The sequence below is a fragment of the Ailuropoda melanoleuca genome, chromosome 7 (assembly GCF_002007445.2).
Source record: "Ailuropoda melanoleuca isolate Jingjing chromosome 7, ASM200744v2, whole genome shotgun sequence".
NCBI classification, from domain to species: Eukaryota; Metazoa; Chordata; class Mammalia; order Carnivora; family Ursidae; genus Ailuropoda; species Ailuropoda melanoleuca.
This window is the reverse complement of record NC_048224.1, coordinates 110880870-110905203: the sequence shown is the minus strand read 5'-3', so window position 1 is coordinate 110905203 and position 24334 is coordinate 110880870. Positions and strand designations below refer to the sequence as shown.

At 44.1% G+C, this 24334-nt stretch overlaps 1 long non-coding RNA gene across 1 annotated transcript in view; it reads left to right on the top strand.

Moving 5' to 3' along the window:
- Positions 1–24334, top strand: part of LOC117803107 — a 66031-nt gene that overhangs the window by 34289 nt on the left and 7408 nt on the right. The window contains exon 2 of the long non-coding RNA XR_004626767.1: positions 21883–22242. This is a non-coding gene — a long non-coding RNA (uncharacterized LOC117803107). The remainder of the gene's footprint in view (positions 1–21882; positions 22243–24334) is intronic.

Here is a 24334-nt window from a genome sequence, read left to right as displayed (position 1 = left end):
ACATTGTGAGCCCTGCGGGAGCCTGGAGATTAAGCACCAGAACCGGGAAACAAAATCTTTTCCTCCTGAAATGTCTCTCTAAAGATTAACATAGTGCCAGCTGGCAGAGTAAAAACATTTAAAGGGACCATATCCATTTTTATAGAGCAGACAAAAAAAAAAAAAAAGAATTCGGAGCTGAGAGGCAGTAAGTGGGTAAGTGTCCTACTGAGCTGTAAAATTCTAAATAGCTTCCATTCTAGTTGCAGCTAATGGATCCAAACATAACTGGCCTGGAAATTGGCACCGAGTTTCCTGGTGGCCAAAGTAAGATGAGAAACATGACTAGTTTTCATTTTTGGTAAGACAAATAATTTCAGCTCTTCAGGAGAGGCAAAATATTTTCTAAAACACAAATTTAGAAGCAATTTCTCATGTGATACCCATTTCTGGAAAGGCACTGGAAGATGGAAGGCACAGAATTCCCACAGGAACATCCATCCAAGTTGAATTTCCTATAGTTTTATAGTTTCCTCAGTGAGAGCTGAAAGCATTACATATATACTGAAATCTTACTATTTATCAGACACTGATATTTAGAAGCTTACCATATTAAGGAAACTTTGAGGTAGATAAAAATAAAGTCAATTATATTTCTAATGGGAGAAGAAAGTTGAGCACCTAGCAAGAGAGTACTAAAAATACCTCTCCTGGGTTGAACACAGCGTAATAACATGAAAGCAGAAGAGCTTTTAGACTGGGGCCACTGGAAAATTTTAACCTTGCCGTATAGCTTCTTGTCATAAATATTCAAATAAGAGAATTTGATTTCTAGGATGTAGATACCCATCTATATTAGACTCTTGGTATCTTCTTGAAAACTGCAGCTTTTGGAGTTTATTCTCAGACATGCCTCAGATAGTATGATTAGCATACCATTGAAACTGAAGAGTCAAGGGAAAGTTTGGTTTCTTCACAGAAGCTTTTGCATTTATGAGATGTTTCTGTGTGAATTTCTGTGCCACAAATAGGCAGACGTTTCTCTAACCTGCCTTATCTGACTTGACTCTTTCGGGAGGCAAGAGGAAGTACAATGTTTGTGATCTGAAATCCCCTCAAATAAAATTAGGGACAGAGAAATATTGGTAAGCTTTCTTCTGTTAAACCATTCTCCCCGTTAAAATTAAATGGTTTGTGAAAATTTAAAGTTCTTAGAATATACTCCTGTCGAGACCACGATTAAGTTTTCCACATAACTAGAGTAGCTCTGTCACTAGCTGGTGGTTAAGAGCACTGTCCCTGGAGCTGGCTTGCCTGGGGTCAGTCCTGGGCTGGTGCCCATAATTGGAGACTCCCCCAATGGAGACACCTACCAGTTCCCCAGATTCTTACCCATTAGCCCTCCAGTTAGGGGGCAGACACGTGACCTGAGTCCCACCAATCAGACTTTGCATTGGAAGCCAGTGAAGCTGGGGCTGGTGTGAGGCCATTTTGGCTGCTACAGTGGTTAGAGTGTCCGGTTTCTGGAGACCGTTGTGGCAGAGGGTCAGGAGCGCCTGGCATGCCCATTCGTTGTGTGGGCCTAGCTCTCTGGAACCACAGGGCTGGATGAATGTGATTTGGGCATTTTATTGGCTGCTTAGCCCCCAAGCCTACTGAAGGACTCTTCTAAGGGTCCCATTTGTGAACCCGTCTCCTTTATTTAATTAATTAATTTGTTTTTTTGCTTAAACTATTTAGAATTGGTTTTGGGTCACCTAAAAGTAAACTGATGTGGCAAGCTACTCAGGGAAAGAGGGGGGACTGGCTCTCAGAGTATTTTGCCATCAGTGTAAGGAAATAGCCATACTTTTTCCATCCTTTATTTAAACATCCTATGCCCTCCTGGTACCCCTTCCCCTGACCTTCTGAACAATATATAGATCTAGGCCCTATGGGTCAGCTGTGTTGGCCCTCTCCCTAAGCTTGGGTGGACAGTGCTCCCACAGCTCTTACTGATTTCATGTTATCTTGTTTGACACACTGATTTGAACACAAAGTATGTGAGCCCAAACTTAGAATTCAGGGTTCCTGATGATTGGAACTTCTTGTATGATAGAAGTAATAGAGTAAGCAGATATTTAGGAAGGAAGATGGAGAGGATGACAGGGTATCTGGAATCCTTTGGTACCTGAAGCAGAGTGGAAAGTGAGAAGGGTCAGAAGCATGAGAAAAGCAGAAGGGAAGGAAGCAGGCAGTGAAGCCAGGCCAGGGTTTGCCTAGTGCCCTGCTTCTCCTTTGGTCCTCTTTGTTGCTAACCCCGAGGGCATGGCCCAGTGGGGGGCAAGTGCAGGCAGCCCACCACCACACTCTTTTGCCAAAGATTCAGTTAGTGTCTCACTAGGGATTTCTTTCTCATGCCACGTCCTGGCAGAAGTCTTTCAGGGAAAGGAATATCATCTGGCAACTTCTACCAGAACAAGCCTACTTTTATTTTTAAGCAGAGAAAGCTCAGTTACGGGGGCCAAAGGACAGGGCCAGCATCTGGGGTTTAAGGAGCTACCAAGACCTGGGCTCGTGACCTTTTGTGGGAATGGCTGCTCTAAGAGGAGGCTCCTGGGAGAAATTGCCCTAAGCAGACTTTGGGAGGAAGACAATTACAGAAAGCCCTGGAACCAGCCCACCAGCCAAATGGCTTGGCTGGGAGAAGTCCTAACTGTATTGACTTCACTGGGGATCTGGAGACAGAGACTCAGAGCCTGAAGCTTAAGAGCACATGGAGCAGAAAGTATCCCAGTTGTAGCTCTCTTCCTTATCAGATATAATCTCTAAATAATATATAGTTTTATTGTGGTAAAATATGCATAAGACACAGTTTACCATTTTTACTGTTTTTAGATGTACACATTAGAGGCATTAAGCTGTGCAACCATCCCCACCATTCACTGCCAGAATGTTTTCTTCTCCCCAAACTGAAACTCTATCCATTAAAGCCTGTCTCTCTGTTCTCCCCTCCTCCCGGTCTGTGGTTAACTACCATTCTACTCTCTGTCGCTAGGAGTTTGAAGCCACTGTGGTTACCTCGCAAAACTGGAATCATGCAGTATTTGCCTTTTTGTAACTGGATGATTTTATTTAGCAAGGTTTACCTATATTGTAGCATGTGGCAGATTGTCCTTCTCTTTTAAGGCTTAATAATATTCTGTTGTATGTGTATGCCGTGTTTTGTTTATCCATTCTTCTGTTAATGAACATCTAGATTGTTCCCACTTTTTGGCTATTATGAATAGTGCTGCTATGAACATGGGAAGGTAGATATCTGTTTGGGTCCCTGCTTTCAATTCTTTTGGGTATATACCCAGAAGTAGAATTGCTGGATCATGTGGGAATTCTACATTTAATTTTTGAGGAACCACAAGAGGATTTCTAAATAATATATTTTTTAAATATTTTTTTTATTGCTTTGAGGAAGAGAGAGTGAGCATGGGGGAGGAGGGTGAGAGGGAGAGGGAAAAGCAAACTCCCCACTGAGTGGGGAGCCTGAGGTGGGGCTTGATCCCAGGACCCTGGGATCATGACCTGAGCTGAAGGCAGGTGCTTAACCAACTGAACCACCCAGGAGCCATATTTGGTTTTAGTTGTTGTTAGGATGATTACGTGGTGTGTAGCATGGATCAGCTTATTAACTTATTGAGCAGTTGAGTATCAAATGATGAATCAGACAGGATTCCTGTCAGCTGAGGTAAGCCTGGGTGGTGACCAGGTCAGGTGCGCAGCTCCAATCCCTTCCTCCGGGAGCATGGCTGGCTGATGGCCCCAGCTGCTGTTCCTCTGGATCCACCATCATGTTTGTGCCGACTACACACGCAGTGAGTAGGCTGCTTTTAGCATTTGGTTCCTGACTGTGAGATGCAGGACTCCTCCCACGGTGACTTTGACTCAAGGACTTTCCATCAGCCTGATCAGATCTTTCTTAGAATGCTCTGTGATCAGAGGCTCCATCCAATTTTCCTCCCTTCCCCCTCCCCTTTTGCACCGCTCAGCTCAGCATCTCTCCGAATCCTCTTCCCTTAACTTCTCCACAGGTGTTTCCCCCGGTGAATCTCTTACACATCCAATCCCGTCTGTTTCTTGGAGGACCTGAGCCAATCTACTTAAGGCTTTACCTTAGTTTTGGGTCTTTTTCGCATCTCAGAAGTGCAAACAATTTGAACTTCAAGAGGACTCATTCTTTCTTTAATATCCTTCAGCCCCTGCTGCCAGGCATCTCTCACTGGCCATCTTTTTCTACAAGTTGAAATCATTTTGGTCTTTCTCCATTCACTGGACTTATTTTCCACCATTCACCCAAGTGTATGTGTCCCTCTTGTGCGGAGGAGTTAGTCCCTCCTTACAGTTAGAATCTTTAAGACTCATCTTTCTTGCCAAAGTTTGCTTGTTAAGGTATATCCCAAATGAAGACAATTTCCTATCTAAGTGGGCTTCTGACATCAGCCTTTAAAATATGTGTTTTTCATCCTCCCTACACATAAATATAGATGGATGAAGAAAAGGAAAAGTGTAGTGGGTGCTGGGATGGATCTGTCTACTGGGTTGTGTGAGCCACAGAGGAGGGGATATTAGACTTGAGCTGGGGCTGGGGTTGGAGGTGGGTGGGTGTGCAGAAAGCCAAAAGCCCAGCTGGCATCCTACTTGCTGCAGTTGCCCGGGGACGGTGAGGTGGGGTAGGGGTTGGAAGTAGGTGTGGAGAGGATCGGAAGTAGCTGCACTCAAGAAGGCCTCAAGATGAAAAAGAAAATCATTGTCCTCAAAAGACCTGATGTTTATTTCGCGTTTATTAGTGCCAGCCACTGTTCTCAGTGCTTTTCATGCACCTCCATGAATCTGCAGAGCAGGCTGTGTTTCTTGCCCCACTTTCCAGAGGAGGAGAATGAGGCACAGAGTTTGAGACTGGACAGCTTGTCAGAGTCTTAGTGCTAGTGAGGGTAGAGTCAGGATTTGGACTCGGGCTGGCTCCTGAACGTGTGTTCGTCCCCCTTCTCTCCCACTCCTAACACCACAGCACAGGCCTGGGAACTGGGTGGGGGTGCTAGAGAGAAGGGTGGTCAGAGTTCATCGTTCTAGAACCTGGCACACTGATCTTTTCATTTGACCTCAAAAGCAGAGATAGTAGTATCATTACTAATGCTTACTCTAATAGAAAAGACAATATGCAATATTTATAGCAAGCCGATGGCATTTCTTCAGGCAGATCCAATCACTGACATGCGGGTTATCTATCTGTTGCAATACCACATACAGAGAAATGATGGGTATTCCTGAACTGAACCTTCATGAATCTTTCCGTGCTCCCATCCCATACTGCTCATAACTCACTCAACCTTTTTCTTTCTGCATCGTAATAAAATGTCTTCACTATAACGTGTCATCTTTACCTGCAATTAAGACAGAATAAGGATATATGAGTCAAATGGTACATTTTTATTCTTTTCCAGTTCTCATCTCTATGAGCTGTGGAGTAAAATAACAAAAATGACAAGAAAAAGTGGAAATACGTCTGTGGATTGATTTCTGTGTCCTATTTCTAAAGCAAGCAGGGAAGCGTTCATATTAAAGCAGATTTCCTTTCCGAAAATGTACAGCTTCTTTAAGGACTGTAAGCCATTGGCATACAATTGCTTAGAATTGTAAAATTATTTTAAAAGTAAAAAAGACTTCAAATTTATAAATTTCCTCGGCCATTCCTTCAAAGTCTAATTTATTCTCCCCAAAAGCACTCAGCGAACCACGAATGCAATGAAGAACAAATGTCCTAAGTGCAAGATGGAATCAGGGCCGCAGCTCTTGGTCTGGGATAGCTGAGATACTGACTGGTGTAGAACGTAAGCTATTTGTTTTCTTTATTTACAGTCACTTAAGTCTAATTGCTTTAGAAGGTAAAAGGTAATTTTTGACTTATGCAGAAAGCCTGGGGGAAAAGTTTCTGAGCATTTTAATCTTTTTCTGGGGGGTGGGGTTGGCAGAGGGAGAGCGAGACAGAGAATCTTGAACTGGCTCCACATCTAGTGTGAAGCCGATGCAGGGCTCGATCTCACGACCCTGAGATCATGAGCTGAGCCGAAATCCGGAGTTGGATGCTCAAATGACTGAGCCCCCCAGGCCTCCTGGAGCATTTTAAAAGATATTCACAGCTAGGCTCTGAGTGCCTTCTGGAAGAAGTTGCGTCCTGTGTGAAAGTGTCTCCACAGTTTTTACCTTATTATCTCTGTCCTGTTCCATACAGGACCACAACTACCGCTGTTGCTTTCCAGTGAGGCCCTGTGCTATGGCACTGACCCCACCCCGAGGGCCAGGCGGTGGGACGCAGAGCCTTCTCTGGGAGTGCAGGAAAATGCGGGGGGTTCACCAGGGAGACTGGGCTCTCTGCTCCAGCTCCTCCCACGTAGAGCCATGCTCAGCGTGTCTGGAGGGAAACCAGTAGTCCTTGAGCCCCGTGTGAAGGTGTGCTGACTTCTTCCTCCCGCCTGTCAGCTTGGCTCTGAGTTGGGTAATGATGACTCAGAGGCATTTGGTTCCCTGTCGTGGAGAGCAGGTGATGCTTCTGGTTACTCGCAGGTGCTCTTCCTGGAGCAGCGGCCTCCTGCCGCCTCTGAGTGTCTCGGCCCCCTGGTTCAGTGCCCTGGGAGGGGGGAGACGCCAAACCCTTACCTGGTACCACCGGGGAAACCCGTTCACAGAGACTCTCATGCCCGTGTCTACTGAGACCTCTGCGGCAGCTTGCTGGGAAATCTTTATGGATCATTTGGATGACGCTTTACCGGGACAGAGCGTCCCAGGCCTTCATCATCATCCTCTTCTTCATCTTCATTAAGTGCCTAATTCTGGGTGATTTTCTGTTTGATCCTACATCAAAAATTAAACAGCCTAGATTTCCTCTGTGTAGGAGGATAGCTTAGGGTAAACACCATCGCCTACGGGATGGGCACAAATTTATAAATATGACAGAAAGAGGAAACCAGCTTGAGAGCAGCCAGCATGGGTGGACCCCGTGATTGGCATATCAGAAGGAGATATGTAGGTGACACGGGTATCTTGAGGAAAAAGAAGCAGTTTGCCTTCTTCTGGTTATTGTTTCAGGGGGACAGGGACAGCAGAGCTCTCCTTCGCTGAGTCTCAGTGGTCAAAGAGAGTGTGCCGGTGGTAGGTGTTCTGGGGTTCTCTGTGCTCAGGTTTATGGAGAGGAGTCATGAGTTGACTGAGTTCTGACCACTGGTTCTGGAGGTGGGTGGAAGGAGCAGCGCCTGGGAAAGAAACCAGGTTCCAACTCATACCTGGGTTTGAATCACAACCCTGTGCCCAGCTGTAAGATCTGGGGCAAATCATGCAACCAGTAATTCGCAGCCTCATTTTATTTGTCTAAAATGGGAATAGCATGTACTCTGCATGATATATTTGAGATCCCTGGCATGGATCACAAAGAGTGATTACTGCTATCGTGGTACATAGAAGGGTCAAGGCAAGTAATGACTTCTGGAGGACCCACATGAAAAATTCTGGAGGGTTGGATCTCACCATGAATCTGCATTTCCTGAAGGTGGCATGGCCCTGGGTTAAAATCAAGGTTTTTGTGCTGTAAGTAGATCCACAATAAAAAAGATGAAACTTTTTTTTTTTTTTTTTTTTAAAGCTCTCAAAACTGTAGGGAGAGGCAGAGAAATCCACCTTATCTCACAGTAGCTTTTCTGGACAGTGGCTTTGGAAATGGGATCTAAGCTGTGGGTAAGCTTCAAGTGCTCAACCCTGCGTCTCTGCATACTGCCTGCTAATGCTGAGCCACAGCTTCCTTTTTATAAGTTTCCACATGTTTCCTCTGTAGCTGCAGGCCTGCCCAGGCTGCAAGAGCGAGGCCGTGGGGTCCAGACATAGGCTGAGCTCTGTCCCGGCCCCACCGCGTTCCAACTTGGCATGTCTTCAGAGCAGCCCACCAGATGCTTCAGGAGGAGTGTGGGCAGAACAGATGAAAAGTGCACCATTTCTGATTCAGAAAACCCTGGGGCTAGATGTTCTCAAGCGTTCTGCTCCATGATCCTCTTCCTTTCTCTTCTTAACCCCGTGCACAAGAAGGCAGTGAGGAGTAGTAGGCAAAGAGTTGCTAGGGGACCTGAATTCAAGTTCTGTGTCATCTTGGGTTCCCACTACTCACTCCGGGCTAGGTTTTCTATCAGTAAATGACCAAAGTGGACACAGGTCCTTCCAAGTTGCAATGACTGGGCCTTAAACTCCAAGGGCATGCAGAACCTTCCCCACATTCCCCCGGCGGTGGCCCACGTGTCCAGGGCTCTGTTTTTTTGTGTCTCTGCTTCTCTGACTGCCCCAGAGCCTGGCTATTTGCCACCTACCTTCTGGGTGGAGTGGAGGATGCTGGGGGCTTGCGCTTAGAAAGGAAGTGAGAGAAGTCAGAGCCTGCTGCAAGCCTGGGTCGCGTGGGGAGGGTGGGGGGGGTGGGGCAGCTGAAAGTTTGTATTCATTTCTGTTTGCCTGGTGGAAATTGAGACTGGGGTGCTGTAAGCCAGAGACCATCCAATAAACACTATTTCCAGGACGGGAGTCCGTGGGGTGGGGGGTGGGGGGGAGCTCTACTTCCTGAAAATTTTACTTCTCTGCTTCAGGGTTTTTGCATGAAACCTTTCAACACTGAGCGCTTAGCTAAAGCTTGGCGCGGTTCCTCAGCCCCTGGCCTTCCTGTCCAACTGACCGGGCTGCCAGAAGTGGCTCATTGTGTTTTGAGGCAGTGGGGTTTAGTGAGCCCTATGATCTCATTCTTACATTTTTCTCCTCACGGTCCACACGGGAACAACAAATATCACGCCCAAGGTGGAGCCAAAGAAGCTAAAATGAAAGTGGGGTCAACATACGGGAAACAAAGGAAGGGATTAAGAGAGATGTTATAAGAAACATGTCATCAATGTGGCACTTCCATTATCTGGATATTCCAGAGGCAACCTCCACAAGGGCCTGCTTCCCAAGTATAGATACGTCAAAAGACAAGCACATTTTGTGACCCATAGTATTCTCTGCCTGGTGCCCAGTGATACGCTCAGTGGAGGTAAAAATGTAAAGAATGGCCTGGAAAGAAATCCTTTTTATGGTTTCTTCGAAATGACTGCCATCCGCAGCTCTTTGCACGTGAAGCAGCAGATGGAGCTGCGTGCGCCCCATGGGAGAGAGGACGTGTGCAGTGATTTCTTTTCTGGAGGACTCCAGTGCATTTCTTACGGAGACACAGGAAGGCTCATGGAATTTGATGCCTTGGCTCGTCACTGCTCAAGACTACATTCAGCCCAAATTGCTCCTGTTGGAGACGTGCACTTGGATGGTTCCTTTAATGAGGCAGGAAGGGGAAATTCCATTTTCTGCCTGAGCTCGGTGCAGCCTGCCTGAAGGCTGAGGGGTCCGGATGCCGAGCTGGTGACCGACTTGGATCCAGGAGCAGCCATGTCAGCAGATCTGGAGGCTCAGGCTCGTTTGGAAACAGATGCTGTCGAAGCAGAACAGAATCTCCTCTGAACAGGCTGCCGCCGCAGCTCACATGGCCACCATCTGCTGCAGCAGTGTCCCCACCGTGATGTGCTCCCTGCTTCTTCTGGTTGCCTTCCCATGCAAGTAGTGCCACTTGATTTGGGAGGCTGTAAGCTATAAAGAAAGGCTTTAGCACCCCAACTGAAGCCAGGGGCAGAATTCTCTGCTGTGGAGTTGGTGCCAGTGCAGGGAAAAGTCGGGGGTAGCCCTCACTGCCTCCCCCACCCCCACCAGTTCCCTCCCGCCTGTCCCCACTCTTTCCCCAGGCCTCTGGGGCTCTCTCTTGCTTGGCAGCTGCATCTGGTGGACCAGCCTGGAGCAATGAGCTTCTGCCTCCCAGCTCAGTGGAATTTGCACTTTGAAAGAGCGCCTTAGGAAGAGAGCAGTGCTGATTCCAGAAGAATGGACTTGTGAATGGCGGCTCGGCAGGTGCCCAGCTTGCTGGCTCCTGGGCCAGGGAGAAACCATTGCACAAGGTGGCCTTCAGAGTGCCCGTCCTCTGAATTAGACCATCTAGGTCATTTGCTACGTTTTTGGGAGTAGGGCTGGCACTGACACAAATTGCTTTCTAATTCTGCCCTCAGAGTAGCAGCACCCAAGATCTGGGACTGTTGGCATTTAATAGGCTGCCCTGGGGGCAATTTCTTCAGACATTTTTGTCATTTCTTTTAGCACAGGGTTCGAACCTGGTAGTAACTGCAGGGCTTTGGGCGTCTTTAGGGAGCTAAAACAAAATGTCATAGACTATGTGGCTTAGACAACAAACGTTTCTCTCTCATAGTTCTGGAGGCTGGGAATCTGCATTCATGATGCTGGCTGGTCTGGTTCCGGGTGAGGGCTTGATGCCTGGCTTGCGGCTGCTGGTGGCCTTCTGGCTGGCAGAGGGGGTGGGGGAGGGAGAGGGAGGCCGGGGCCAGAGCTTTCAAGGCTGAATCGGGTTGAGAACCCAGGTGCTCCAAATTCTAGTCTATCGTGATGTCAGCAACTTTCTTGTGTCTCAGGTACCAGTTGTCCTCATAGTTACAATATCTGCTCTTCCATACTTCCTTCGGCAAGAAATTTGTGCTTCTGAAGTCAATTTAATAATAAGAATATGTCACCCCGATGGAAGTTGACAGCTAAGAATTTGCAGATGACACCATCCAGTGAGCAACATCTGCATCAAAAAGCAAGCCAAATATATTCTGTCCTGGGGAAAAGTAACATGACCTCTTATGAGGAGAGTTGACAACTTGAATAAAAGTATCTTGTGGTCCTTGAGATCAAATATTGGCAAGAGTCACCTTAGAAAGAAAGCATTTCACACACTATCAACAGGAAGCTTGAGACCCTTGTTTGACCTGATCAATATGAAGAAGAATGAGAAAGACTGTGCCGTCCAGGTGGGGGGTGGAGTAAGAACAAGTGCGTGTGGGAGGCAGGAGACCAAGGGACAGAGAGGCCACGGTGGGCACGCTAAGAAGGCAAAAGGTGCCCATTTTCCCCAACCTGATGCACTGACTCCTAGAGGCAGGTGTGTTCTGTGTTGGAGAAGAATGGACCGAAAGTCCTGGAATGTGAATCCTACAACTTGCTCTGAGGCTGGGTGCACCAAGCGAGCTGCTTTCAGGCTGTATTTCCGGGCTGGTCAGACAAGACAGCCATGAGGGTCCTGAACACTGCAAGGCTCAGTGTAAGTGGATATGTTGGCTTTCTTGTTTCTCCCTCAATCTCCCATGAGCTTACATCCTCAAGAGCTAAGTTTATTATCGTGTGCTGACAACATGGAATATCTAAAGGGAGGACTGGCCTTGCTTGCGGCAGCGAGCCCCAGGGTAAATGTACTTTGAGGGTCATTTGGCCCTAATCCTGGCAGGACCTCCTGGTGACACTTCTAACATGACCTGCACCTTCTTTTAAACTTCTTAACGTATGTAACCAGGGCAATTATTTATATACCGTGTAATTGAACTACATTTCCTCCAGCTACGTCCAAGTTTAATTTCAATCTATTTTTCTCATTTAAGCTCTTGCCCCGCCTTCTCTGCCCAATTCCTGTTTTTCATTTCAAAAGCAGCTTATGAGTCTCCTACATTGTTGAAACACTCTTGAGAAAGTGAAATGTGACTTACCACCAGCTAGCCTGACTTTGTGTGATACAGTCTTGTCTTGGACAAAGTGGAGGGCTTTATGACCTTATTTTCAAAGAAATGAGTCATTTCTGGGTATGTTTCCAAGAAACGGACAACTTAATAGTAAAAATATTTGTCTTTATGTAAGGTATTTGTCTTTATGTAATATATAGTAGAAAGTATTTATCTTAATAATAATGTTTTAAAGTAAGACATGGCCATACCTAAGAGAAGGAAAGAATGGGACACAGGATCTCGCATCAGATGAAGGGAAAGGATGAACACAAGAGTACTGACAACAAAGAAGACTGAAGGTGACTTTTGTGAGAACACCCATAATAGTAACAGCATCCCTCCATCTGTATATATCACTACACATCAACTTTTTTTCAGTACTGTTTTAAATTTTTAATAAATTTTTAAAAAAGTTTTATAGTGTAATATTTTTAAATTACAGAGTCAGAAATAGAGGCACTATTTCTATTTACGAGTCTGGAAATTAGGGGAAAAAATAACTATTTGATGGTTGTTACATAAGGTACATTGGTGATACAGCAATACAGTTCAATTTTGCAGAAAAACTTGGATTCTGTAAATTGCTTTTGCACTGGATGAATTTTGTGACAACTTTTTGAGGTAAGGTAGTTAGGCTATACTGTTTACCTTTAGTGACACTGTGAGAACTGGAGAATGCTCCACTTTGAAAGAATGTTCTGGTGATTGTGGGGAGCAATGTCACATATGTGGTTTAGGGGGTTTGGGAATTCCAGGCTGCTATTGATTTGGAATCCAGATTCCCTCACAGACCCACCTGCTCTCTGGTGACCACTGCCTCCCACCAATCCTCATGACCAGCATCACATCAGCTACCTACCAGAGAGAAATTGGTTTACTTATTTATTTATTTCATTTTTTTTTTTTTTGAGAAATTGATTTACTAATTACTATTGTGGAGGGCCTATTACATGCAGGTCACCCTTATTAGATTCCAGAGATTTATAGACACAATCTTTGCTTTGGAGGTGACAGTTAGCGAATAATAATATTAGTACTAAGGATAGTTTCCCTTCATGAAGTAAGCATCTCTGTTCTAGATGTAGGGATACAAAGATAAATTAGACATAATCCATGTCTTCTGGGAACTCATGTTTATTGCTGAAGGTAAAAGGTTGAATCAGATACTGTTCCTGTACTTAAAGGGTACAATTGAGTAAATACTAGTAAATATAAATAATAATGACAATAATAGCTTCTGTGTACCTTGATTCTACTCTTTAAACCTTACTCTTTGCAACTGTATCTTAATAATTAATTGGGATAATTAGTTGTCCCAATTACAGAGAAGGGTTTAGGATCAGGAAGATACAGTGAGCTTATATTCATCACCTGGACAGAGTATTGTGGAAAAGAAATCAAATGCAGTCTGACTCTACAGCTGGCCCTGTTTCCTCCGCACGATAGCGTAGAGGCTTGTTGCTTAGCGAAGTTTTATCATCAATCGGGAAGGCTCTCTTACATCATCTGCCGTGTTTTCAGAAGCATAATTGCCCAATGAAATGCTCTAGTGAAAACTGGGGTGGGAAAGCACACAGCCTCCGTGGTAGGCACCTCAGAAAGAAGGGGCATGTTAATTAAGGTAGATCCATTGCAGTAAGAAACAAAGAGTCAAGAATGTGCGATGGCTCAAACGTAATAGTTTATTTCTTGCTTATATAATACCCTAAAAGGTATTCTTTGATTGCTGCTTCCTTGTGGTGATTCAGGGCCCCAAGCTCTGTCTACCCTGTGGCTCTGCCATGTGGCTCTGCTGTCCTCTCCGCGGTGGTTGTGTTTGTTGTATCAGGCTGGCGGGTGGGAAAGAGCACAGACTCCTGTGCACAGAAGTTCCATGCGCCAGATCGACAAGTCGTGCATGTCCCTTACAGTCCCCTTGTTAGGGTTCAATGTTGTGGCTAAGCCTAACTCCAAGAGAACTGGGCATGCGGTCCAGCTATGTGTCCAGGGAAGACAAGGACTGTGGCCACCAGTCTCAGCCCCAAGGTGGTTTTGCTGCACATCCATACTCCAAGCACAACTAACTTGGCAGCACTAGGGTGTCCTATGAAAGGGAATGTGTTTTGGGGGTTATAGCCCCAGCAAAGTGGCCTGAAAGTTCTGGTTACAGTATTTTGTGGAACAGAGTAGGAGCAGGTTTCTGAAGGACAGAGAAGTCAAGGTGTGGTCAGGAAACAACTTCAGCACTGTTCACATTTCCAGAGTCCTTCTCCCGTCTGTAAACTTTTATGAGGCTCTTAGGTTGGCTTTTAGTTGGTGCAGTCTCTGTATCTGATCCAGTGTCTCAGCAGGGCACAGGGGAGTGTCTTCTTCACAGCTTTGCCCTGGACCGTGGAGAGTGGTGGAAGGCCACGGGGCCTTGGGCTCTCATTTTTTCCACCTAATGTTCCCTTAGCCTTTGGGATAATCATAGAGGACTCAGCAGTCAGCAGGATGGAGAAGAAGAGGGTGGCTGAGGGATGAAGAAGCGGACAATTGGAGCAAAAGCAGAAGACATTTTTTCTATTCTCTAAATCTCTGTTCTTTCCCTCATTTCCCTTCACTGAATGTGACTTTCCTCTCTGAGAGAATATTTGTGGAGATCACCTGCCTCATGGGCCCCCTCCATCATCCATGTTATGTAAAATGTCTTTGGGGGACATGTTACCCAGAAGTTCCATGGGGAGAAGAATCACAGGGCTGGCCCCCAGGGCAACTACAAAGGAGGTGACATTATTAGGCACCTTTGCTTTTCATTTCACGTCTTTTCAGCAGGTGCCTTTCCTGGGTTTACTTCTAGCTTTCTTGGTTGGAAACATACCTGATAAAGGGTTCTCTATAAAATTGTCACTTTTGTGTGGGGGGTGGATATTTCTATTGTGTCAGACTGCTCTTCTGTCATCTTCAGAACAAAGCCTTGCAGATGGGATTTCTGACTCCCCAACAATTTCTGGGGGTTTTAGCCTAGGCGAATCCTCCTAGGTGCTCTCAGAAGGTGTAGATGGATTCTTGAGATTCCTATTCTTGAGACCAAGTTTTTTTCTGGTGAAGTTGGGTGATTTTATTCAAGCCCTGCGTGGGGTCCATTTTCCAAATCCATGGAACAAATCACTGGATAAATCTGAGAAAATACTCAGCTACCACAAATCATTTCCTTTATAGGTTGGAGGTTTTCATCTTTAAACAATGCACTGAGTTAGACAATTGGTAAATTATGAAGCTATTATTTAGTGGGCAAGGTGCTGGAGTTGGAACATTTGATCTACACTTAAAATTGAAAGCAAGGGTTCTTAACATGTGTGCATCTAGGTATTAACAGATTTGATGGCACCCTGGAAGTGACTGAGTCTCAGAACAGCCACAATTATAGTTCAGCTTCTGTCATGGTATAGTCACACCTCCCAGCGTGTAGAACATTCTTCCTCACTCCCACACCACTCACCAGTTTCATTGGTGCCCATCTTGGTAGACCTATTGATTGCCCTGAACTCTTTCTCTGATATACCAACAAGGTAACATTCTTGTGGGTTATAGTGAACAAAAAGCCTTTATTTGGATCCAGACGAATTAGGTTCCTTAGCCCTTATTCGCAGCAGACTGTCCTCTACTCTGTAACATTTAAATGAAATTATGGCAATGCACCCATGCAAGGGTACACCAAGAGTAGTTGCCCCTGACTGTGGACCACTGTGAGTTCTAGAAAGGGTTGAACATACAAAGATGAACACTGAATAGCTTGGAAAATAGCACAAGGCTACTTTATTTAAGGAGGGTATTGTGGGTTGAATTATGTTTCCCAAAAAGATATGCTGAGGTCCTAACTTCCGGTGCCGTGAATGTGACTTTATGTGGAAATAAGGCTTTTGCTTATGTAATCAAATTAAGTTGAGGTCATCCTGGATGACGGTGGGTCCTAATTTGCTGGTGTCCTTATAAGAAGAGGCAAATTTGTGCCCAGAGACACACAGGGAGAATGCCACGTGATGACAGAGGCACAGATTGGAGTGAATCAGCCACAAGCCAAGGAATGCCAAGGATTGTTGGCAAGCGCCACCAGCCAGGAGAAAGGCATTGAACGGATTCTCCCTCAGAGCCTCCAGAAGAACCCAGGCCTGCCAACACCTTGATTTCAGACTCCCCGTCTCCAGAGCTGTGAGAGAAAAAATTTCTGTTGTTTTAAGCTCTCTAGCTTGTGGGCCGCACAGGAAACCAGCCCTGAGGGTAATGTCGAAACCAGTCATTTCCTCCACCGACGTTGTTCTGTTACAGTTGTGCCTTGTGTCATGGAGACCCTGGAGATGCCTACTGGTGGGAAAATGACTTTGATGCAATATTGCTTCCATTTGGAGCTGAGAGAAATTCTCTCTCTCCCTGCCCCCTTCCCCTCTTTCTCTTCCCTCCCCCACTACCTCTCTCCTGGCATCTTTGAAGTTCACTCATTGGTAAAATCATTACAATAATACCCGCACTTTCTTTAAAAAAATGTGTGTTGACAGGGGCCTGTGTTTTTCTCTTTCCTTTTCAGATGCTGAGGTTTTTAGTGAGCCCTTTCTAGTCAATACTGCAGGGTTTCCATCAAATAGCACTTGAAGTCTTTTTCAAAGACCTGCAAGACTGAAAAGATTGCAGCCTGTAGAACGGGGAGTAATTGGTGTCACACACCCTCCTCATTCTTACAGATATCTCCTCTTCCCTCGAGGGCAGGAACCGGGAAAGAGAAGAGGTGCAAGGGGCGTGGCAGTGCAGGGCTGCAGGGCGGTGCCACCGAGAGAAGAGGAACTGGCGTTTTGCACAGTGCTCCCATCTGCTGGGTCCAAGGGGCCTGTGAGGCCACCCCAGCAGTCCCACGGCTGCCTTCGCTATTTGGAAGGGAAGAGGTTGAGGTAAACGCAACCCAATTAAGCCTGTGGTACTTTAATCAAATAAGGATTAAGGGCAAGCAAAGACAAAAATTGTACCTTTACTCATTTCTGGGAGATAATTAAATCAGACTTACTGCGCAGGGAGAGAAAGGATATGATAAGTTTATCAAAGAGAAGACCTTACGTTTGGCAACATTAAGTTAATGCTCCACATCAACAAAGCGAAGAAATCCCCTCCTGGCGGGGTGATACGGGCACATCAGGATAGTTAGTAGCTATTAAAAAAGATCGCAAAGAGTGAACAATAAAATATCCATAGCTATTTGAGCATAATAAACTCTTATATTGAACAGTTGGATGAGATGGTCTTTTAACTGGCTGCATAAAATACAGAATTTTCCAACACAGAAAGGCAACTCATTTTTTTGCTATTGGGAGTTCTCACTGAACATCCCTGCTGCCCATTTTAACTGGTAATGTATTAATTGAAGGTATTATTAATTATTTAATTGAAGGTATTAATAAAATTTCAGAACATACCACTAGTTATAAATATGTATAGTATCTGAAACACACACACACAGACACAGTGTCTGAAAAAGATGTTTTCTCAGCTCTTATTTTCCTGGAGAGAGCTCATGGCAACCTCCTTCCTGAAAATTCAACTTCCTTTATCCTTTCTAGTCATTGATCAACAAAATGCATCTACATATATATACTAATCACCCAGCATGTAAATAATATATTTAATGTGTATTCTTAGTGTTTATTTCATAAGTAACCGTCATGATCAGGGTCCTTGGGCTGCAGGCAACAGAAGATGACTTTGGGCAATCGAAGAAGGGAATCTCCTGGAAACTTACCGGGAACTCAGCAAATCACTTGGGAAGCTGAGAATCAGTCTTGGTAATAGTCATTACTTAAGGCTGCTCTGGGGGCTGGGAGTGTTTCAGACCGGGAAGGATCATGTTTGGGCCCCACAGGTGGGAAGTGTGAAATCCCAACAGCTTCTTCTATCCCAGTATCTCTCACATAAGATGCAAATCTTGGAAGACAGCAGCTGATTCTTCAGGCTTCTGGCTTTTCCAAGAAAGTGTGGAGAAAGCTGGTTAATTTGACATTCTTAGTAGGATGCGGGCACTGGATTTACTGTCCCACCAAAGCAATACAAGGGGAAAGAAGTAATTCACCAAAAGGAAATTTGTGCCCTATAGGAAGGAGAAGAGAATATTGAGCTGTTAAAAATATTAAACACACATGCACATAGATCTCTACTGCAATAGTTTGTATTTATGTCTTTACATTTGATTTAAGTTATTGCACATGCATACACAAATGCATATTATATTACATAGACCTATGCTACTTTTAAATAGTATCTTGCAATGATAGTGCTTAACCGATACTTCACAATCAAAGTTTTATAGATCTGGTGTAGATTTTGAAGGCCACGAAACACTTAAAAAAAAGGATTTATATATTTATTTTAGAGAGAGAGAGAAAGTGAGCAGGGTGGGGGGGTGGAGGGAGAAGGAGAGAGAAACTCAAGCAGACTCCACGTTGAGTGCAAAGCCCAATGTGGGGCTGGATCTCATGACAGTGAGATCATGACCTTAGCTGAAATCAAGAATTGGACGCTTAACCGACTGAGCCACCCGGGTGCCCCTTTGGAACACTTTTTTGATGATTTTCTTCTGGAAATAATTTTCCCTAATCTGAATGATTCATTTTTTAGGGTCTAGCAGAGACAGAATGAGGGTAATGTATTGAATCAAAACACATCTCTTGATTTATGAGGTGCCTCAATAGTGACTTGGAGTTGAACAGATCATTAATTTGATACTTGTTGAAAAGGTGGATGGAAACGCATGGAGAGAGAGGCGTTGAAATTACTGCAGGACCACCGGCCTTTAGACATATTCAGGAAAAGGATCACAAGTATTGAAGAGTCTGGCTTATGATGCAAAACAGGTAGTTGGGAAGGAGAAGGGAATGAACATGTAATCATCCAGTCTAGGTCATTTTTGAGACTTGTGAAGCTCAACTAAAAAATTATCAGATTTTATACTTGATGAGTATGTCTTTTGTCTTGGCTTTGTTTCTAGAAAGAGTTGTTATTTAGCTATATTTGTGGATAAACATCTTGACCAAATTCAGTATAGATACTAAAATTTTATTTGATTAAAAAGTGGGGCAATCACATTCATCTACAAATACAATTAAGAAGCCTAACTTTTTAAAGAGTGTTTTCTTTTTTTTTTAATGTTTAATTTATTTTTTATTTTTTAGTAATCTCTACATCCAGTGTGGGTCTTGAACTCATGACCCCAAGATCAAGAGGCAAATGCTATACTGACTGAGCCAGCCAGCTTCCCCAGAATTACATTATTATTTTTTAATTAACATATAATGTATTGTTCGTTTCACGAGTACAGGTCTGTGATTCATCAGTCTTACATGATACACAGCGCTCACCACAACACATACCCTCCCCAGTGTCCATCACCCAGCCACCCCATCCCCTCCCCTCCAGCAACCCTCAGTTTGGTTCCTTGAGATTAAGAGTCTCTTATGGTTTGTCTCCCTCTCTGGTTTCATCTTGTTTCATTTTGTCCTCTCTTCCCCTATGATCCTCTGCCTTGTTTCTTAAGTTGCACAGATCAGTGAGATCATATGATACTTGTCTTTCTCTGATTGACTTATTTTGCTTAGCATAATACCCTCTAGTTCCATCCACGTTGTTGCAAATGGCAAGATTTCATTTTTTTGATGGCTGCGTAATATTCCGTGTGTGTGTGTGTGTGTGTGTGTGTGTGTGTATTCACTCCACATCTTCTTTATCCATTCATCTGTCGATGGACATCTGGGCTTAAAGAGTGATTTCTATTGAAACATATTCTAGTAATTTGAAACACTGATGTTTCTGATAAAAAAAAAAAGGCCAATTCTAAGTTATTATATTTTGAATCCTGAGTTTTTGTTAGCGGCTTGACCTAAAATCACTGATACACATTCTCTGCCAACTGAGTGCTTTCAGTAGAGTTAAATGTTATGAATTTGGGTGGACCAAAAGAAGTGTTCTTTTTTCTTTATGTAATTTCCTTTTAAATCCAGTCAAGAAATGGCTTTATTTTTTCTTAATTCTGCCATGGTGGTATTCAGTTGAGGTTTGTTTCTTTTGTTTTCCTTAGCTCTCCAGTAATGGGTAATGTCTTATTAACTCTGAGGCTGACTGGGTATGTAAGCATCACAGGATGGTCAACCCTGTAGACCCTCTTTGCCTTTACTGATATGGGGCTCCGTGAGCTTGTCAACCATTGTTAAACTGAAGTGGGAAGTGGACGGTAATGTAATTGGTCTCTAAGGTGAAAAGTCACATTACTATAATTTTCTTAATGCAAGAATCTTTAGCCATGGCATTAGCGTATTCCGTGTAGTCTGGAAAGCAGCAAGGCATATATAAAAATGTGAGAACTGCAAACAAAATCGTAAGCAAGTGCCCTTAGTGGAAATAATAGTTCCCTGGGACCTGGAGGAGGTCTGATGGAGAACCTGCTGGGTCAGAAAAAGAACTAGATCATAGAAGAGGACTTGTATTAGGGGAAGAGAAGCTAGAATGCTACCACTTAGGGAGAGGTGGGCTGGGCTTCTTTCTCTGCGTTTCCTCCTGTCATCCTACTCCCTCTGTGCTCCCTCCCACTCCTCCAAATCCCTTAGAAACCTTTGTCTATGGGGGTGGTTGCTATAACTGGGTTTAAAGGCTTTTCTCTATTATTCTTACAAAATCTCCCTGGAGTAGGCTAATATTATCACCATTTTACAGATGAAGAAACATATGTCACTAGCCTACAATTATAAAGAAAACGGCAAAGCAGAGATTGTCCTGTGCTTAGTTACCTAAAAGAGGTTCACGATGTTCACGTGCTTAATGATGGAGTAAGTGGCGTGGTGGTTCAGAAATATGTGGAAAATTTCAGAAGGAAAATTGCATCCCCACACCAAGGATTTTTTTCTTCTTTTTTTTTTTTCCCTATAAACATTTCAGAGGGAAACTTCTCAATTCTCTCAGAAAACGAGAAAGAAAAAATTGTCTTCCCCTCTCCCCAGAGCATTTTTACAAAAATGGGTTTTCATACCTCACCCCAGAGACAGGGGAAAATTGGGTACTGTCTCGGGCTTTCGTATTTTGGAAGGTCCTATATTCGCAGTGGAGCCAGGTCTTTGGAGTCCAGTTTCTGCAGGAAGCAGCAGCAGGAGGGGTGGCCAGCAGCACATGCTGAGACAGCCTCGCTGTGTTCCCGAATGATTAGCAGCAGAGGATGACTTCTCTCTCGCCCTCAAGTCACTGAGGCTGAGATCGGGGTTGGCTGCCAGGCAGCGTCTTGGTGACATATCCTTCAGGACATACGTTGGCAGCCTTCTTGGGATCCTTGTTCCCCTCCAACTGTTTCTTTTGTTTGTATTACTAATCAAAATCTAGGGCAAGGAAAAGCATTAATTTTGTAATATTAGATGTCAGAGGGGAGGGATTATGAGAAACACTTGTGCTATACTGATTCAGTGATTGATGTTTTCTATTTGAACTCCATCTGACACATGAGCTTCGACAAGTCACAAGTGTCCAAGCCTCAGTGAACTCATCCGTAAAATGGATCCCATCTTCCAGGTGTTGACAGGATGTTTTGAAGGATAAGTGAGTTAAGATGGGTAAAGCTGGGGGCACCTGGGTGGCACAGTGGTTAAGCGTCTGCCTTCGGCTCTGGGCGTGATCCCGGCGTTAAGGGATCGAGCCCCACATCAGGCTTCTCCACTATGAGCCTGCTTCTTCCTCTCCCACTCCCCCTGCTTGTGTTCCCTCTCTCACAGGCTGTCTCTATCTCTGTCAAATAAATAAATAAAATCTTAAAAAAAAAAAAAAGATGGGTAAAGCTGCTATACACAGTAGAAGCCGGGTCTATTTTGGGTACTTCGGATTATAATCCCAGGTCTTTCAGACTAGGTCTGAATTCTGCCTTTTGAAGTTACACGTTAGCGGTATCTGTGTAAACTTCAACGTAGAAATGTGTAGACCGAGCACCTCGGTGTTCGGAACTCAGGTCTGTGGCTTTCGTATATTGTTCATTACTCCAATCTCTCCCAGTTTGTGTGATTGCCACAAAATCACGTAAAAGTGGTATCTCATGTTCTCCGTTTGATAAAGCATCCTTTACCCACCGAGGGCTTAATAAATGGAAAGTTTTACTTCTTAGAAAATAATCAAGTGTTAAGAGAAGCACAAAATGTACTATCATTTTCTGAAGGTTAATAGGCTTTTTCTATTTCTGTGTTTCCCTCCACAGCATTACCATGTAACATGAGGCTGCTTCTCCCGATACAGCTGAGATTGAAATGTCACAGCAGCATGATCAATTAGATGATGGAGAAGAGAGGCATTTGCTACCTGACCTTAATCTACAGGGCAGGAGTGACTGCATGGAGAAGACTGAATATAGAGAGACTCCAAGGCAGAGGAAAGCAGCAGAGTGGGGTTTGAATGGGCACAAAGCAGCATACATATTGACTCGTGACGAAAAGGACATCCTCAGGATAAAGGCTTATTATAACGTGTACTGGTTGGTTCACTTACTCATTCAGTTCTGACTGAGGACAAAATAAACACCTTTAACAACAACAAAAAAATATGGTAGTAAAGGAAGCAGGTAAGTTTTTGCAAAGAGTCTAGATTTTGGATCACATAATTTGCTGAACCAAAGTGACAGGGAGAAAGATAGACGCAAATGATTTGCAGGCTGTCTGATGCTCTATGAAGAAAGCAGTGGGAGATGTGACTAAGGGACCACGATTGCTGTCTTCCTCTCTTTAAAGTGCTATCCTTGGAAGGAGGGTTAGACACCTTGTGGTGGTGGGAATGACAGAGAGGAGGGGTGTGACTTACTCTCAGGAATGGCTTCCCAATATTTGGAATTTGACAAAGGTCCTTGAAGCAGCCCTGCCCGGCTCCCCTGGGGCTGCATCAACGGATAACCGTGGTTGTAGAGGGATTCTTGCATTAAATGAGATGACTTCAGTCACCCCTTAATATGCCTGCTCTGGAGCTTTACACCCCCTTTGCGAGGTCTCAAATGGTTTTGAAGCTTGTTGAGGAGCAGAACTAAATGAACTTTGGAGCTGCTTAGGCTTTGATAGAATCAGTCTTTCTCAGCAGCATGTGTGCACATCGTGGGCCTGGGAATGGTTGCTAGTCTATTTTGATTATGGACAGCTGGTGTTAGCTAAGGGCTTTATCAGATTAGTCATCCCTAGTAACAATGATATGAAGCGTTTCCCGTGGATTATTAGTCGAGATCTGTTATGTTTTCTCTTTTAGGTTTATACCTATTTTTCTTTTCCATTTGAGCACAACTCGATGTAAAAGGGTTGTGGTTGGGAATCTGTTTCCCCAAATAAGCCACTATTTTTTCCAGGATCCATTTGGTTGTTTCTATTTGTGGAGTTCCATCGTGAGACATCAATTTATCATAGCTGTGGAAAACTAGCAGGAGGTTCAGAGGAAAGCCGTGGAAACGATGAGGACCAGGAAAATGAAATGCAAACATGTGTCCTGGGGAGGTGAGGTTGAGGATAATGTTTACGCTTGTTTGCATGTCACTTTCCCTAGCACAGCTACTCAAATACATATATGTCGATTAACTTGTGTACCACTGTGGTCCTCTAGTTTACAAAGGCTAAAGGGGACGGTGTTTTCTACTGAGACCTGGGTATGAGCTTCAGGATGATCACATAGTAGGTACTCCATATTTAACAAATATTCATTGGATTAAATTGAGTTCAACGTTAGTTTCAATACAGGCATCCTGCTGATAGTAAAGATCATTAAACTTTAAAATGTGTTCCCAAGGAACACTGTGGCATCTTCATTTGAGAACATCTTTTAAATTGGATAGCTAATTATCTGTTTAGAATAAAAGCAGAGAAATAGTTCTGAGTACTTCATAAGGACTCATACAGCTCTTGATTTCATTTGTGTGCTTTGCTTGTGTGTAAGCAAAGCACTAACTCTATAACTCAGGGGTGAAATAACACATGCATAAAAGATGAGGAGCTAGAAAGAATCTTCTTATTTGAAATCATTGGTTTTTTTCTAATCAAAAAGGATATGATAGTCCTAGTTCTGCACTATCAAATTTCGTCATAAAAAATGATCACGTGTGTTCCTGAGAGTGCCCAACAGGTATTACACACCTACTGTTGTCCCTGGGAGAAACTGATTCTGGGGAAGAGAGGTTAGAATAAAACTTTGACTTTTCTTGAAAAAGTAACTGCATGGAGTACATATTGTTTCAGAACAAATAATGTCAATAAGACTTGATAATTTCAAGCTGGAAGATGATTATAATTGTGCCATTAGAGAAACTTTTTGTTCTTTTTCTGGCTGATGGATACTATGGTAGACATTTCAGAGAAGTCCACCTCTCTAGGATCCATTATCTCCCTTCTCCTACTGCCTGCATTCCCAGCCAGGAAGTTTAGGTGACATTGACCCTCCCTCCAGGTATATAATTAGGTGGCTCTGATTTGGTTTCATCTAATTGGCATATCCCAGTCTCCCTGTCCCTAAGGGAAGAACATGTGACACAATCAGGCCAATGAGACTGTGAATTCCAGAAGAGATCTTCTCTTCCTCTGAATGGTGTGGGGAGGAGATGTGAGGGCTGATATTGCTGCAGCCATTTTGCTACAAGGAGGGAGAGCCCGGATCCTGTGAGATGACACTAACTAGCTCTCTGTTCT